Consider the following 14,000-nt stretch of genomic DNA (forward strand, 5'->3'; position numbering starts at 1 on the left):
GAGAACGAGAGAGAGAGAGAGAGAAAGGAGGTAGTTGGGCAGCACAGACGTTCTTAAAATAATTAGTCCATACAAGGGAAATACATCAACGTTTTAGTGTATTACATCCTTTGTCAGGAATAACAAAACCTGCTCACCAACGCATGAAAGAAAGACGCTCCACAGTCTTCAGATCATAGATCCATTTTGCATCTCTGCGGGGTAGCGCACACAAGAGGCAGAACAACCGGCGGTGCACCCGGTGCATTGCACTGGGGTCCCGGCAATGATATATATCTATCATCTAGAAATAGTACCAGAGCAAGGCAGCACTGCTCAGCAAAAATGGCTTGATCGGTGCCTTCCTAGGTGCTCCTTGAATGGAGCCCAACAATACAGCTTGAGGTGGCATGTGAAATAAAATAGCCAAGGCACGGTAGTTCAATTTCAACGTTCAAAGTGACCTTTAATATGCAGGTTTAGGTAGAGAAGGGGGAATTTGAAGATATCATGGACGCAGTGGAACATGGGGAAAGAGCTGCACATGCGTAGGAATCTCAGTATGCACAGTGGTGTATTTATAATGGGTGCAGTGTGCCCTTATGCACACAGGCCCCTGAGTCCCAGGGGAACCCACACCATAAAAGCTGCACCCATTTTTTAATACTTACCCTCCGAAGTCCAACGTCAGAGGCAGCAATGCTGCAGAAATCGTCTAATAATTGGCCGCCATACCATTTTTGCAGGCGATTTGCACAATGGAGTCTAAGGGCACTAGTGCTCAGATTCTACACAGCTGCTGTTGCTGTATTGACGGAAAAATGCCTGAGATCCGCACATGCGTAGTAGGGTTGGAGAGCGCTAATGTTCAGACCCTGCTACTCCCGGCAGGGGGCCAGGCCGGGGAACAGGCTCTACATGGGACTCCCCCTCTCTTAAAATGCCCTGGAGTATGCTTATGCAAGGCCAGATATGGACAAAAAACCTACGAAGAATAATCACAATCCTCTCACAACTTGACTGACAGAAGCCAGTGTTTATGGGCAACAACCTAACGTTTTCTGGGTGTGAGAAAAAAACACATGCGTGCCCAGGCGGTTTCGAGGAGGATCTGTGATGTCAACTCCGGCCTCAATCAGCCTGTCATCAGCTACTCTGCACAGGCGCAGCTGGACTTCCCCATTAGAATGGGGGAAGTATGGGTGTTGTAGAGTATTGTGGGATGTATGGGTGTTGTAGTGTATTGGGGGGTAGCCGGGTGTTGTAGTGTATTGGGGGGTAGCCGGGTGTTGTAGAGTATTGTGGGATGTATGGGTGTTGTAGTGTATTGGGGGCTAGCTGGGTGTTGTAGTGTATTGGGGGTGATAGGGTGTTGTAGTGTATTGGGGAATGTATGGGTGTTGTATATTGAGAGCTGTGGGCATTGTAGTGTATTGGGGGTGTCTGGGTGTTGTAGAGTATTGTGGGTGTATGGGTGTTGTAGTGTATTGGGGGTAACTGGGTGTTGTAGTGTATTGGGGGTAACTGGGTGTTGTAGTGTATTGGGGGGTGTTGTAGTGTATTGGGGGGTAGCCGGGTATTGTAGTGTATTGGGGGGTAGCCGGGTGTTGTAGTGTATTGGGGTTAGCCGGGTGTTGTAGTGTATTGGGGAATGTATGGGTGTTGTATATTGAGAGCTCTGGGCATTGTAGTGTATTGGGGTGTTGTATTGTATTGGGGCGTGTACAGGTGTTGTAGTATGTTGGTGGGGTCTTGATGTTGTAGTGTATTGGGGGAGTCTGGTTGTTTTAGTGTATGAGGAGAGATATCTCGGTTTTCTAATGTATTGGGAGGTGTATGGGTGTTGTTGTATACTGGGAGTGTTGTGCATTGTAGTATATTGGGGGTGTATGGGTGTTTTAGTGTATGAGGAGAGATACAGTATCTCTGTGTTGTAGTGTATTGGGAGGTGTATGGATGTTGTTGTATATTGGGAGTGTTGTACATTGTAGTATATTGGGGGTGTATGGGTGTTTCAGTGTATGAGGAGCGATACAGTATCTCTGTGTTGTAGTGTATTGGGAGGTGTATGGGTGTTTTTGTATATTGGGAGTGTTGTGCATTGTAGTATATTGGGGGTGTATGGGTGTTTTAGTGTATGAGGAGAGATACAGTATCTCTGTGTTGTAGTGTATTGGGAGGTGTATGGGTGTTGTAGAGTATTGCGGGATGTATGGGTGTTGTAGTGTATTGGGGTGTATGAGTGTTGTAGTGTATTGGGGGTGTATGGGTGTTGTATTGTATTGGGAGGTGTATGGGTGTTGTTGTATATTGGGAGTGTTGTACATTGTAGTATATTGGGGGTGTGTGGGTGTTTTAGTGTATGATGAGAGATACAGTATCTCTGTGTTGTAGTGTATTGGGAGGTGTATGGGTGTTGTTGTATATTGGGAGTGTTGTACATTGTAGTATATTGGGGGTGTGTGGGTGTTTTAGTGTATGATGAGAGATACAGTATCTCTGTGTTGTAGTGTATTGGGAGGTGTATGGGTGTTGTATATGAGCGGAGGTGTCTTTATATTATATAACACATTTTATGATGGGATGTGTCTGGCTGTTGTAGCATAACAGGTGGTTCCTGGGTGTTGTAGTATGTGGGAGGGCTCCTGGGTGTTGTAGTGTATTGGGGGTGTATGTGTGGCATCCCAGAATTGGGGTACCCTTTTTAATGCCACAGAAACATTGGTGGCCAGTGCTGCCCTCACCAAATATGGCGGCCGGCAACCCAGTCTCAGGGGGTTGGCAGGCAACCAGCCCCATTGCAGCAGTCTCCACTCAAGGGACTTTAGGACCCAGGACTTACCCAGGTGCTGGGAGAAGCAGGAAAAGAGAGCCCTGCCTGTTGCTGGGCAGAAGAAGTTGTATCAAGTGCCTCAGGAGAGAGGAGGGGCTGGTGTGCTGGGCGCGAAGCGGTGTGCCCAGAGAGGGTAAGGAGTTAGGAGGAAGCAGTTGGCTCAGGGCGTCTGTGAGGAGAGTAGCGGTGCCCGTCGTGAGAGACAGCGTCTGACAGGAGAGCTGTGCCTAGTGAAAGGGAGCAGAGCGGGGCGCGCTGAGCAGAAGTGCGGCCCCTTCAGTAGTGTCCGGCGGTGACTGAGCGGAGAAGGCTGGACGGGAGAAAGAGACGCAGCCGAGCAGCAGTGTGCCCGGCGGTGATTGACAGCCGGTGCGCAACGCAGAAGAGAGGCACCCGGCATTCTACAGACCCAGCGCGGCACTGGGACGGTGCCGAGGAGAAGGAGAGAGGAGATGCCACGGCGGTGACCCGAGAGGCTGCAGTAAGACAGGGCAGCTGGGGTCCCTTGCCCACTAACCCTGGAAGCCCAGCAGTGATCCCCGGCAGCCATCTGGAGAAGGAGGTGTGCGACATCCCCAGCACCCAGACCCGCAGCAGCAGTGATCGATGACCAGTCGGAGCTGGCAACCTGTAGGAGAGTCCAGGTATTTGGTGCCCGCACAGTAACCCTCAGCCCCGAGCCGTGCCCCGCTGGCCTCCCCTCCATCTTACCCCAGCAAGGGCCGACACATTAGGAAAAGGACTGCCTCACCGTCCAGTTCTGCTCGGCCCCATCTGTTACCCATTCCAGGAGAGATCTATAAAGGAGACGGTACCCCTTTCCCTGTTAATTGCAGGCCAATTGGGCCATTTATGAGGAGCAGGGTCTTTGCTGCAAGTTCATTCCCCAACGGCAGTTGTGCCAGTACGCAGGACACTCTTTTGCCTTGGATTACAAATCCCGCTTTTACAGTAGTTATTACCTCAATTTACGGTGCTCCTAGGCCCAAAAGGTACCTAGGACTCATAATAGAACTGCGCAGTTCAGGGACTCATTCTCTTTAAACCTGGACACTTATAGTCATTTTTGTAAGGTATACAGTAGGAGCAAGTTTCATCTTTGCTCCTTTGGCCATGGCTAGCCATGGCTAGCCATGGCTATTCTATTGTTCTCAGCTGCAATACAATACGTATTGCAGCTGAGAACAATAGAATAGCCATGGCTAGCCATGGGCAAAGGAGCAAAGATGAAACTTGCTCCTACTGTAATTGTTGCATTCTTCATTCATGTGAAAGTTATTGCATGTCTTGCTTAATGACCTGAACAGCTTGTATGGTGGGTTAACTACCTGGTGACCCTGGTAACGCGGTATACCGTGCGAATTGCGGCCCACTGGTGTGACGGGCGGCCCCATCGCGCACGGTAACCTCCTTAGAGAACAGTATTACTGTATTGCATTTCCTGCATTGATTGGTTGAACAGTGTATAGTATTTACAGCAGCGTATTGTGCGGGGTGTGGCCTATGGTGTTACAGTGACCCCATCGCGCACAATATTAAGAAGAGAGGATTGTCTTTATTTATAAACTGTGGTTTGCCATTCTTGATACTGTATTGGTTAATAATTTTCATAGTGGTGGTCCACCATCCTTGTTACTGCCAAATAAAACCTTTGATCACCGTCCTAACGTGTGGTGACCATTCTGTGGGGTTGTTTGGGGTATTGTTTCCCTGGGGTGCCTTTGTCCCTCCGCCCTCTGAATTGCAGGCGAGTGAAGCAGGCAGGTCGCAGCCAAGCAGTGCCGAAAGGAGAAGAGGAACACCAGGCAACGGGCACACACCTGCACGCAGTCTGACAACATCACATATGGGTGTTCTAGTGTATTGGGGGTGTATGGGTGTGGTAGTGTATTGGGGGTGTATGGGTGTGGTAGTGTATTGGGGGTGTATGGGTGTGGTAGTGTATTGGGAGTGTATGGGTGTGGTAGTGTATTGGGGGTGTATGGGTGTAGTAGTGTATTGGGGGTGTATGGGTGTGGTAGTGTACAGAAACAGTAAATGGTATAGAATGAGACCCCTATTTGGCGCTTTGCTGCCCCCAATCCGTACTAACTCGTGGTCATCACCCAACAACCAAACAAAATACAATAGAATACAAAATTGAGATTTCCAAACTGTCTGAGGCGCAAAAGATCCTGATGGTGTTCGGACCGACAAGATTTTCAACCAGTTTCTCCGTATGTGTGAATCCCCTCCGTGTGTATTTTGAAAACATAAACCGGAGAAACCAACAATTAGGCTAAGTTCAAACACATAGGCAAATTTCACAGGTGGAGCGAACAGAAAGAACTGAGGGTGAGCGTACCCCTACTCACTCTGTGAGTGGCACTATACGTGCACGTAGCGTGTACTTTCTCCTGTTGGAATCAGTCTTCTCTATTCTCTCTCCTCGCTCCAAATGATGTGTATATCATGAAAAAAAAAATAATATTGTGTAAACCCGTTTCCTTCTGGGTGTGTATAGAGCTTTCAATACAAAAGTGATTCTAGGGCGCACCTCACTCACCCGATCTCAGGGGGAGGCACACATATAAAGGTATCTTTAAATACGGTGAACTTGTGATACAATTCAATGATGAAAAATGGGCGTACCCCACTCACGGTAGATGTAGATGGTGTATATGCCCGTAGCAGGTTCTTTTAAGTTTTTTTCTCTCTCTTATCCGACGAGATACTTCTAAATTTTCTCCAAAGTGTGGACATGAAACATAAATAGGAAAAACACAATGTGTAGTTTCGTCCTGACTGATCAGTATTTAACCAGGGAACCACAAGGTGGTGTGTACTGAATCGTACCAGGACTCACTCGTTAGAGGTTTTTATAAAGTGTATAAAGGTTTCTTTGTGGGGTGTGGGATTTATAGAAGATTCCTCCACCAAGACCAAAGTGTAAAAAGAATGATGGCGTACCAGACTTACGGATTAGTAAGGCTTTATACTCTCATAGCGTTTTCTTTGTTGGGCTTATATTTTTTTAAACCACACTGAGCGATGCTTCATCCAACCATGTACACCTATTGGTGCAGGATAAGACAAAACAAAGAAGATATTTTTGTCTCAGTGTTTTATGTTCAAAAACAGGGAAGGGGTCATCTGTTCATTTCTTATTGACCATAAATAAAAACTTGTTTCCTTTGTCTCTTTAAAAATTTATTTAAGCAGGTAAATAAGGTTCAATCACCCTTTGATGGTCACACACCATGCAACAGGGGGAACACAATACAAAAAGGACCCATACGGTCATATAGAAAGATAAGACTGTTTAAAACCACAACAATAAGCATAAAAATCAAGAAAAATGAAAAAATATAAAAAAAATACATACATCCAATGAAGATTCGTGATAAAAAAGGGGGGGTGATGGCTGCTCACACTCCACACCAACTGCCGACGCGTTTCGGTGTACAAACACCTTTTTCAAGACATGTAGTGTATTGGGGGTGTATGGGTGTGGTAGTGTATTGGGGGTGTATGGGTGTGGTAGTGTATTGGGGGTGTATGGGTGTGGTAGTGTATTGGGAGTGTATGGGTGTGGTAGTGTAAAAGGGAGGTGCCTGCCAATTTGCACCTGTCTACTGACAATCATTTGATCTATATGACTATAGCTGAACTGATTGATTTGTTTGGCCCCCGCAAAAAAAAGAAGCAAATCATCTCTCCCTGTACAAACCGGCTGTACAGAGGCAAGATGTCATCATCATCCGATTCCTCACCCCTTTCAGTACATACATCCTCATCCTCACACATTATCAATTTGTCACCCCTGGAATCCACAATCACAGGTCCCTCTGTAGTGTCTGGAGGCAAATGGTGGTGTTCATTGAAGAATTGATAATTAATTTTGATGAACATCCTCTCTACATTTTGTGGAAGCAACCTCCTACGCCGCGCGCTGACCAGGTTCCCGGCTGCACTAAAAACTCTTTCGGAGTACACACTGGAGGGGGAACAACTCAGGTAAAATAGAGCCAGTTTGTACAGGGGCCTCCAAACTGACCTTTTTCCCTGGCAGTAAAGGTAAGGACTGTCTGACATGTCTACTTGGATATACAGAGAGAACAAAAGTAGTGTCACACTGAGCAACGGTATGGACTATATCTGTTTTTTTCTGAGTTGTTTCAGAACATCATCAGGACTCTTTTCCGAATCATCTTTCATATATAGAAAATACTTATGTAAGAAACAGTGATTTTTTATTTGTGTGTGGGATCGCTCAGTGTGACACTACTTTTGTTCTCTCTGTATATCTCAAACTTTGGTGAAAGTTTTTTTGGTGTCATTAGAGCTGTACCCCACCAGGTGGCGCATTTAGGAAGTTTATACATTTCTGTTCATCATGTCTACTTGGATGTTGTCACCAATGTTATCCTCCACCATTTTTTCAATGGTTACAGCATCGTATGCAGTGATAGTAGACATGTCAGCAATTGTTTGCAGTTCCTTCAGTCTGGACCAGATGTCCAAACCTGCTCCTGCCTGCCCTACATCACCGCCAGTGGGTCGGTTAGGAATGTGAGCTGTTTCCTCGCAGCCACAGGTGTGCGAGATAATTAAGGAGGAGCTGTGGTCGTGTCACAGTCCACTTCAAATGACAATCTCCTGACCAGAAGGTCTTTGCACTGCTGTAGAAATGTGTCCATCGGAAAAAGGGACACAATGTAGGATTTAAACCGAGGATCCAGCATGGTGGCCAAAATGTATTCCTCTGACTTTAATAGATTCACCACCCTCATATCCTGGGAAAGCGAATGAAGGGCTTCATCCACAAGAGCTACATGCTTTGCAGAATCACTACGCTTTAGCTCCTCCTTTATTTTCTCCAGCTGCTTCTGCACAGCCTGATCAGGGGAATGACCTGACTCAAGCTGGCAGTGTCGGAACTGACTTCACATATGGCAAGTTCAAATGGCTGGAGAACCTTGCACAACACGGTAATCAGTCTCCACTGTGCTTAAGTCAGGTGCATCCCCTCTCCACTACCTATTTTGTAGGCTTCTGTGTAGGCTTGAGTGGCCTTTTGCTGCTCCTCCATCCTCTGCAGCATATAGAGGGTAGAGTTCTAGCGTGTCACAACCTCTTTTTTGAGGTGATGGCAGGGCAGGTTGATGAGTTTTTGATGTCACTCCAGACTACGGCAGGCAGTAGCAGAATGGCTAAATTATCCCGCAAATTTTCGGGTCACCGTAAGCATCTCCTGCACGCTCCTGTCACTTTTGAGGAAATGCTGCACCACAAATTTATTTTGTGAGCAAAACATGGCACATGTTGGAAATTGCTCAAATGTAATGTCCGCACAATATTTCTGGCATTGTCCGATACCCCAAATCCCCAGGAGAGTCTAAGTGGGGTAAACCACAGCCATATGATTTCCCTCAGTTTCTCTTAGAGGTTGTCGGTGCTGTGCTACTTACTGAAACTAGTGATACACAGCATAGACTGCATTGGAAGGAGCTGGCGTTTTGGAGATGCTGCTGCTGTTGCTTCAGTTGACAATGCCTCTACCCAGTGTTCTGTCACAGTCATATAGTCCTTAGTTTGCACTGAACCACTTGTCCACATGTCCTTGGTTAAGTGGACAGTGGGTACAACTGCATTTTTCAGGGCACTGAGGACACTTATTCGTACATCTCTGTACATCCTGCCTTGTGAAGTGGAATCTATACGGGATTTAATACCAGGGACACAATACCTTCATCAATCGCCTAAATCCCACTCCACTGATGGCGGACACCAGACGCACATCTTGCACCAACATAACCGTCAAGGCAGCAGTTATCCACTTTGCCATAGGATAACTGCTGTCGTACTTCGTCCTCATCGCAAATGACTGATAGACGGTCAATTGCTTATTAAAAGATGTAGTGGTGTTCCGACTTCCCCTCTGGGATGATCAACAACTCCCAGCAGCAACAACAGCAGCGGCAGCAGTAGGCGTAGTGCTGCAGGATCCTCTGGAGGAATTCCGGATAGAAGAGGAGTCAGTCATGCTGGTGACATGGCCTGCAGGACTACAGTATGTGCCTATGCACATCCTTGCTGGCGGGTCGCCAGAACGTACGCGCTGGCGACCCGCCAGCAGCCTCGCCAGCGAGGAGACTGAGACGCGCGTGCGTCTCACGCGCACGCGCGTCTCAGTCTCCGTCGCTAGCGTGGCGGAAACCCTGTCCGTCTCCGCCTCAGGGAGATGGACGGGGTTAGGGGGGGGTTAGGGGGGATGCGGGCAGGCGGCGGGGACCCCGGGTTACCGCCGGCAAGCCGGCGGGGACCCGGGGAAACGTATGGAAGCGCCGTCGGAAGGGGGCGCGCGCGCCTCTCGTGCGCGCGCGTCCCCTTCTCACGATCGCCATGGCGCTGGCGGGGGATGGCGGCTGGCGACGCCAACGCCATCCCCTGCCAAGATGGGAACAGACCCATCTGTACCTCCCATCCGGATCGAGGAGGAAATTGAGTGACTTGCTGGTGTGGTTTTCAGGTGCTTGGATATAACAGGATCAAGGGATTTAGATGTCCCTGGACTGCTTACGGTCCTAGCCACAGTTTCTGAACTAAACAGTGACTTATGAACGAACTTCAGGTGACGCATAGCCGGGGATGTCCCTAGGTGGCCAACGGTCTTACACCTACTCTTTGCGGCATTACATAAGCTACATGTGGTGAAACAATTGTTGTCCGGATCTGGATAAAAATAATCTTAGACCAAAGAAGTGATCTTTTGGTCTTCTGTCCAGGCATGGTGATGGCCTTTTGCATTCCACTGACAACAACTGTCTCACCCGGTGCCTTATTTAAGTAAACCACATCACTATCAGTAGCATCCTCCTCATCAACTTCCTCCTCAGCGCTGGCTACATCAACATCCTCCTCCTGTTGTACTTCTACATTGACACCTTAAAAATCTGGAACTGTAATGTAGGTGATCCTTCCAGAATATGCAGAGGACATGCTGCAAATGGTGGAAGAAGCCACCTCTTCCAGTACAGTGATGGGAAGGTCAGTTATTGCAACCACCATCACCCTTGGACTCTCCTTGGGCATTTGTGATACCAAGTCTTTAGAAGGCCCAATTGTTTGCTGTGTTTTTGATGATAGCTAAACTCTCTTAATATTTCTAGCTGAACCACTAGTCATGAACATAGTCCAGGGCCTTAGCCGTTCCTTGCCACTCCATGTTGTAGGTGGCATATTGGCAGGCTTACATTTCTCCTCCAATGATTGACATTTATTTTTTCTTCAACTTACTGAACTTTGCCATTTTGGATTTTACATGCACTCTGCGATGACATTGGGCATTGACCTTGACGACGTTGATGGCATTTCATGTTCTGTGCCATGGCTAGTGGCAGCTTCTTCAGCACTCAGAGGAAGTTGTTCTTGTACTTTCACTATTTTATCCTCCAAATTTTTGTTTCGCCATTATCTTACTGGAGCTATAATAATATGCGGCACAGGAGAGTGTGCCCCTAAACCACACACACGGCAAAGCCTGAAAAAATGAGACAGATTAATAACTCTCTTCTTTAGGGGTTATTTCAAAATTATTATGTGTGTGCGGCACAGGAGAGTGTACCCCTAAACCACACGCATACACACACGGCAAAGCCTGAGAGAATTAGACGGATTAATAACCCTAGACACAGCACTTTCACTGGACTGGTATAGCAGCAGCAGACAGCACTATCACTGGACTTTAACGGCGGGCTGTCTGTACTGGACTATACAGCAGTATCACTGGCACTGGACACAGCCCTTTTAGTTTGTGACTGGTGGACCATGGTGTACTACTGTAAAATGTAATAGCAGAAGCAGCGGGATGGTGGGTGGCCGAGCGGGATAGCGGATGGGCAGGCAGTCAGGGGAGACAGGTGGCCAGGATGTCCTAACACTTCACTCTCCCACACTGGAGTGAAGATGGTGCCCAGCCGCCGGCCCCTTTAAAGGGTCCGGATCTTGCGAGATCCAATGGCGGGATCTTGCTAGCTCCAGAGACCCGTGCTCTGAGCCTGGGTGGGAATTCCCGAACCGGCTCAGAGAGCGGGTTCGTATTGGGCGTGTCCAGGAATCCCCTGATCCGAACTCGCTCATCTCTAAATGAAACTATGATAGTTGGCTATTCTAGAATATGCTGAAGCAGAATTGTAATTTGTAGATAAAAGTTTTGATACTTTTAATAATATTGCACCTGTGCTAGATCGGATGATTCATTATTAATTATACTAATAATAATAGTAACTGACTAATAGTAACTCACCAATGTTATGAATGGACTTGGCTATGTGTGTTATTCTTCTGCCCGAAGAATTCAGTATCAAAGATGTAGATTTGCATTTAGGCCATGGCGGTAATTTACAGATAGCTGCTAAATACCGATGTCATTCACTCTGACACGTAGCTCCCATCTCATGATCTTATCTTGCTGATTCAGCAACCTCTACAGGAGACAGAGAAAATATATTGCTCTGGATAGCCGAGGGTAGAAAGCTGCAGCATGTGCCAAGATTTAACCCCTTACCACTTTCAGATTGGGATTAACCCTGTGTGTAGCCCAGGACTAATTTGGTGGCTTGATAGAATCAGACTGATCAGGACCAGAGCTGACAGCACTCAACTTCCCCTAAAATGCCTGAATACACCTGCGTGTTCCCCAACACTCCCAGAAAACAAAATTCTCGGATTGCACTAGTAGCCTACGGTCTACCGTGTCTTTACACGTTTCAGAGAGAGATTCCTGTTGGCCCATACTTGCAGCTGGACTGCCGCATACTGCGCATAAGCCTTACCCAGTAGTAAAGTGGTGGTATAAGGCAGGACAGACTTTTATGTGAGCCGGGGTCACAACCAGAGAAATACGAGGCTGGATTGAAAAGTAATGCCTCTATGGCTATAAGTTTTGTATTTTGCATTTGAACACTTTTTTTTGTACATGAGAACTCAACTTATCCTCTATGTAAAATACCTCCCAACATGACCCTCTCCAGGAGGACACAATGCTCTGCTCCTGGACTTTCCGCTTAATGTATGATTACCATCATCTGTGATGAACAGGTAAATTGCTATGAAAAGTGCTTCAACACAGGTGATGGCAATTATAAATTAAGAGGGAAGTGCAGGAGCAGAGCAATGTGTCCCTCCTGGAGAGGGGCATGCTGGGAGGTATGATGTAATGCACTATTCATTTTTTATTGTAGTCCCTTTCCAAACATCTGCGCCAACGCTTCAAGAGTCAGGGAACCCATCGGAGAAGAAAGCTGGTGGTCGACACCAGGACTGAATGGCAGCTTTCACCTCGTTGTCGGAGTTGAAGTGTTGACCCTTAAGGTGCTTTCATCTCTTGGAAGAGGTGAAAGTCGCAGGGCACAAGGCTGGGGCTGTACGATGGGTGTGGTAGAACCTCCTTGAACTGAAGGCGCTGCAACATTTTGATCTACAAATAAATGTGATGGTATTATGCTACAAATACATTTAAATGAAATTCTCCTTTTTCTGCTGTCATTTAATAGCAGTTCTCTGCTTCTCAGAATTTCACACTTAGTAATTGTACTAAATAATTTATTATACTTCAATTTAGTGGGACCTTTCATTGAACTGTAACATGGTTTGAACTTTTCTTATAATAAAAACTGCATACTTGTAATATGCAAACTACAGTTCATATTTGGTTCAGTAAGTGGTTGAATCTTAAAAGCATTTTATTTTTTTCACCTTGCAAGCATAGCAAAAAGAATATATAAGAGAAAAAGGCATTGGCGCTCCAACTGCTATGGTAAAAGGAAGAGAGTTTTATTAAGTCTCCGGCACAGAGAAGACACCGGCACTAAGAGGAGTTGTGCAGGTCCTTGAAGACTCTAGTGTAGGGCAGACGGATATTTAACTTATAGATAGTCATCAATCAAATAATTTTCTGAATTATGCCATAAGGACTCCTAATTATTAAGGTACCATTGGCTTTATTTGGGGCCTATTATTTACCACAAGTACTCCAATTAGTGTAACGCTGCGCTCACCATGCTTCGGGCATTCTTCTTGCTACTGCTACGCTCAGCACAGTTACTGTTCCGAGTCATAGTCTACATAGACAATAGAGTATGAAAAAGTAAAAAAAAAAAAAATGGAAACCATTTTTAAAAAGTCCAGACAACCGTATGCTGTTTTGACTATTGTCATGTTGTCATTTAGACCATATCCAACTTTTGACCATGTTGACCAAATGTGTGTTGACTAGCTGAGGTTGAAGTATTGACTGTTGACCGAAAATCCAGATAACGGCTCTCCCATCTCCATCACATGATTGTCACATTCCCCTTCCTGACATAACAGTGGCCCTTTTTGGGGCCCATCACCCCAGTGTCTCCTACATCTCTCCTTACATGACACTGGTTGTCCTTCCCATCACAACAGTGGCAAAGACATTCTACTTCAAAAAGTTTCAAAAACAGTATACATGTCACGTGACATCAGCCACCCGCTCTGAGCAGGCATTGCGATACCCTCGTGTGCAGGGGAACACCCGGCATTTTTATAAGGGGACGCCCATAAACACTGGGTGTTCCCCTGCTGTCGCTCCCTAACCACCCCATTTCGACCCTCCTGGAAGGTGAAACTCGCCGAAGCCGTTTGCTCCCGGGGTTTGTGCATTTACATATTCGCTCATGTGCAAACCTCCCACCATCAGACACGCGGTCAAATTCGGACCAAAACAAAGTAAATTGGCCCCTAAGTCTAGGGTCACACAGGCTCACTGTAGCAGTAGCAATGTTGGCACCATGTTTATCTTTGTACATCATTTAGCTGAAGGCAGATACATGCCCTAAAAATGTCCCTGACATACCGGAGTTTTTGTTGCTAATCGGCGTTACCACAACCAAAGGGCCAGTCGCTCGGTGTAAAAAAAAAAATCTCACCGCGAACGTCTTCGAGCTTTTTCGCCCATGTGATTGCAGATCATGTGCATGTTCCAATAATGGCTCAGTCGCGTAATATCAGCATTGTGTACAGGCATTCTCAGACAGCAGTTTAGCATACTTTAGCATACTGTACCCTCAGTGGTTTTTTTCTTGTGATATTCCTTTTGGCCTTTGATTTTCATCAACATTTTCAAGAATGCTAGAAACATCTTTAACTAAATGTCATGAGGTACAAAACATATACAAGT

Source organism: Crinia signifera, chromosome 12 (genome assembly GCF_055691185.1).
Source record: "Crinia signifera chromosome 12, ASM5569118v1, whole genome shotgun sequence".
NCBI lineage: Eukaryota > Metazoa > Chordata > Amphibia > Anura > Myobatrachidae > Crinia > Crinia signifera.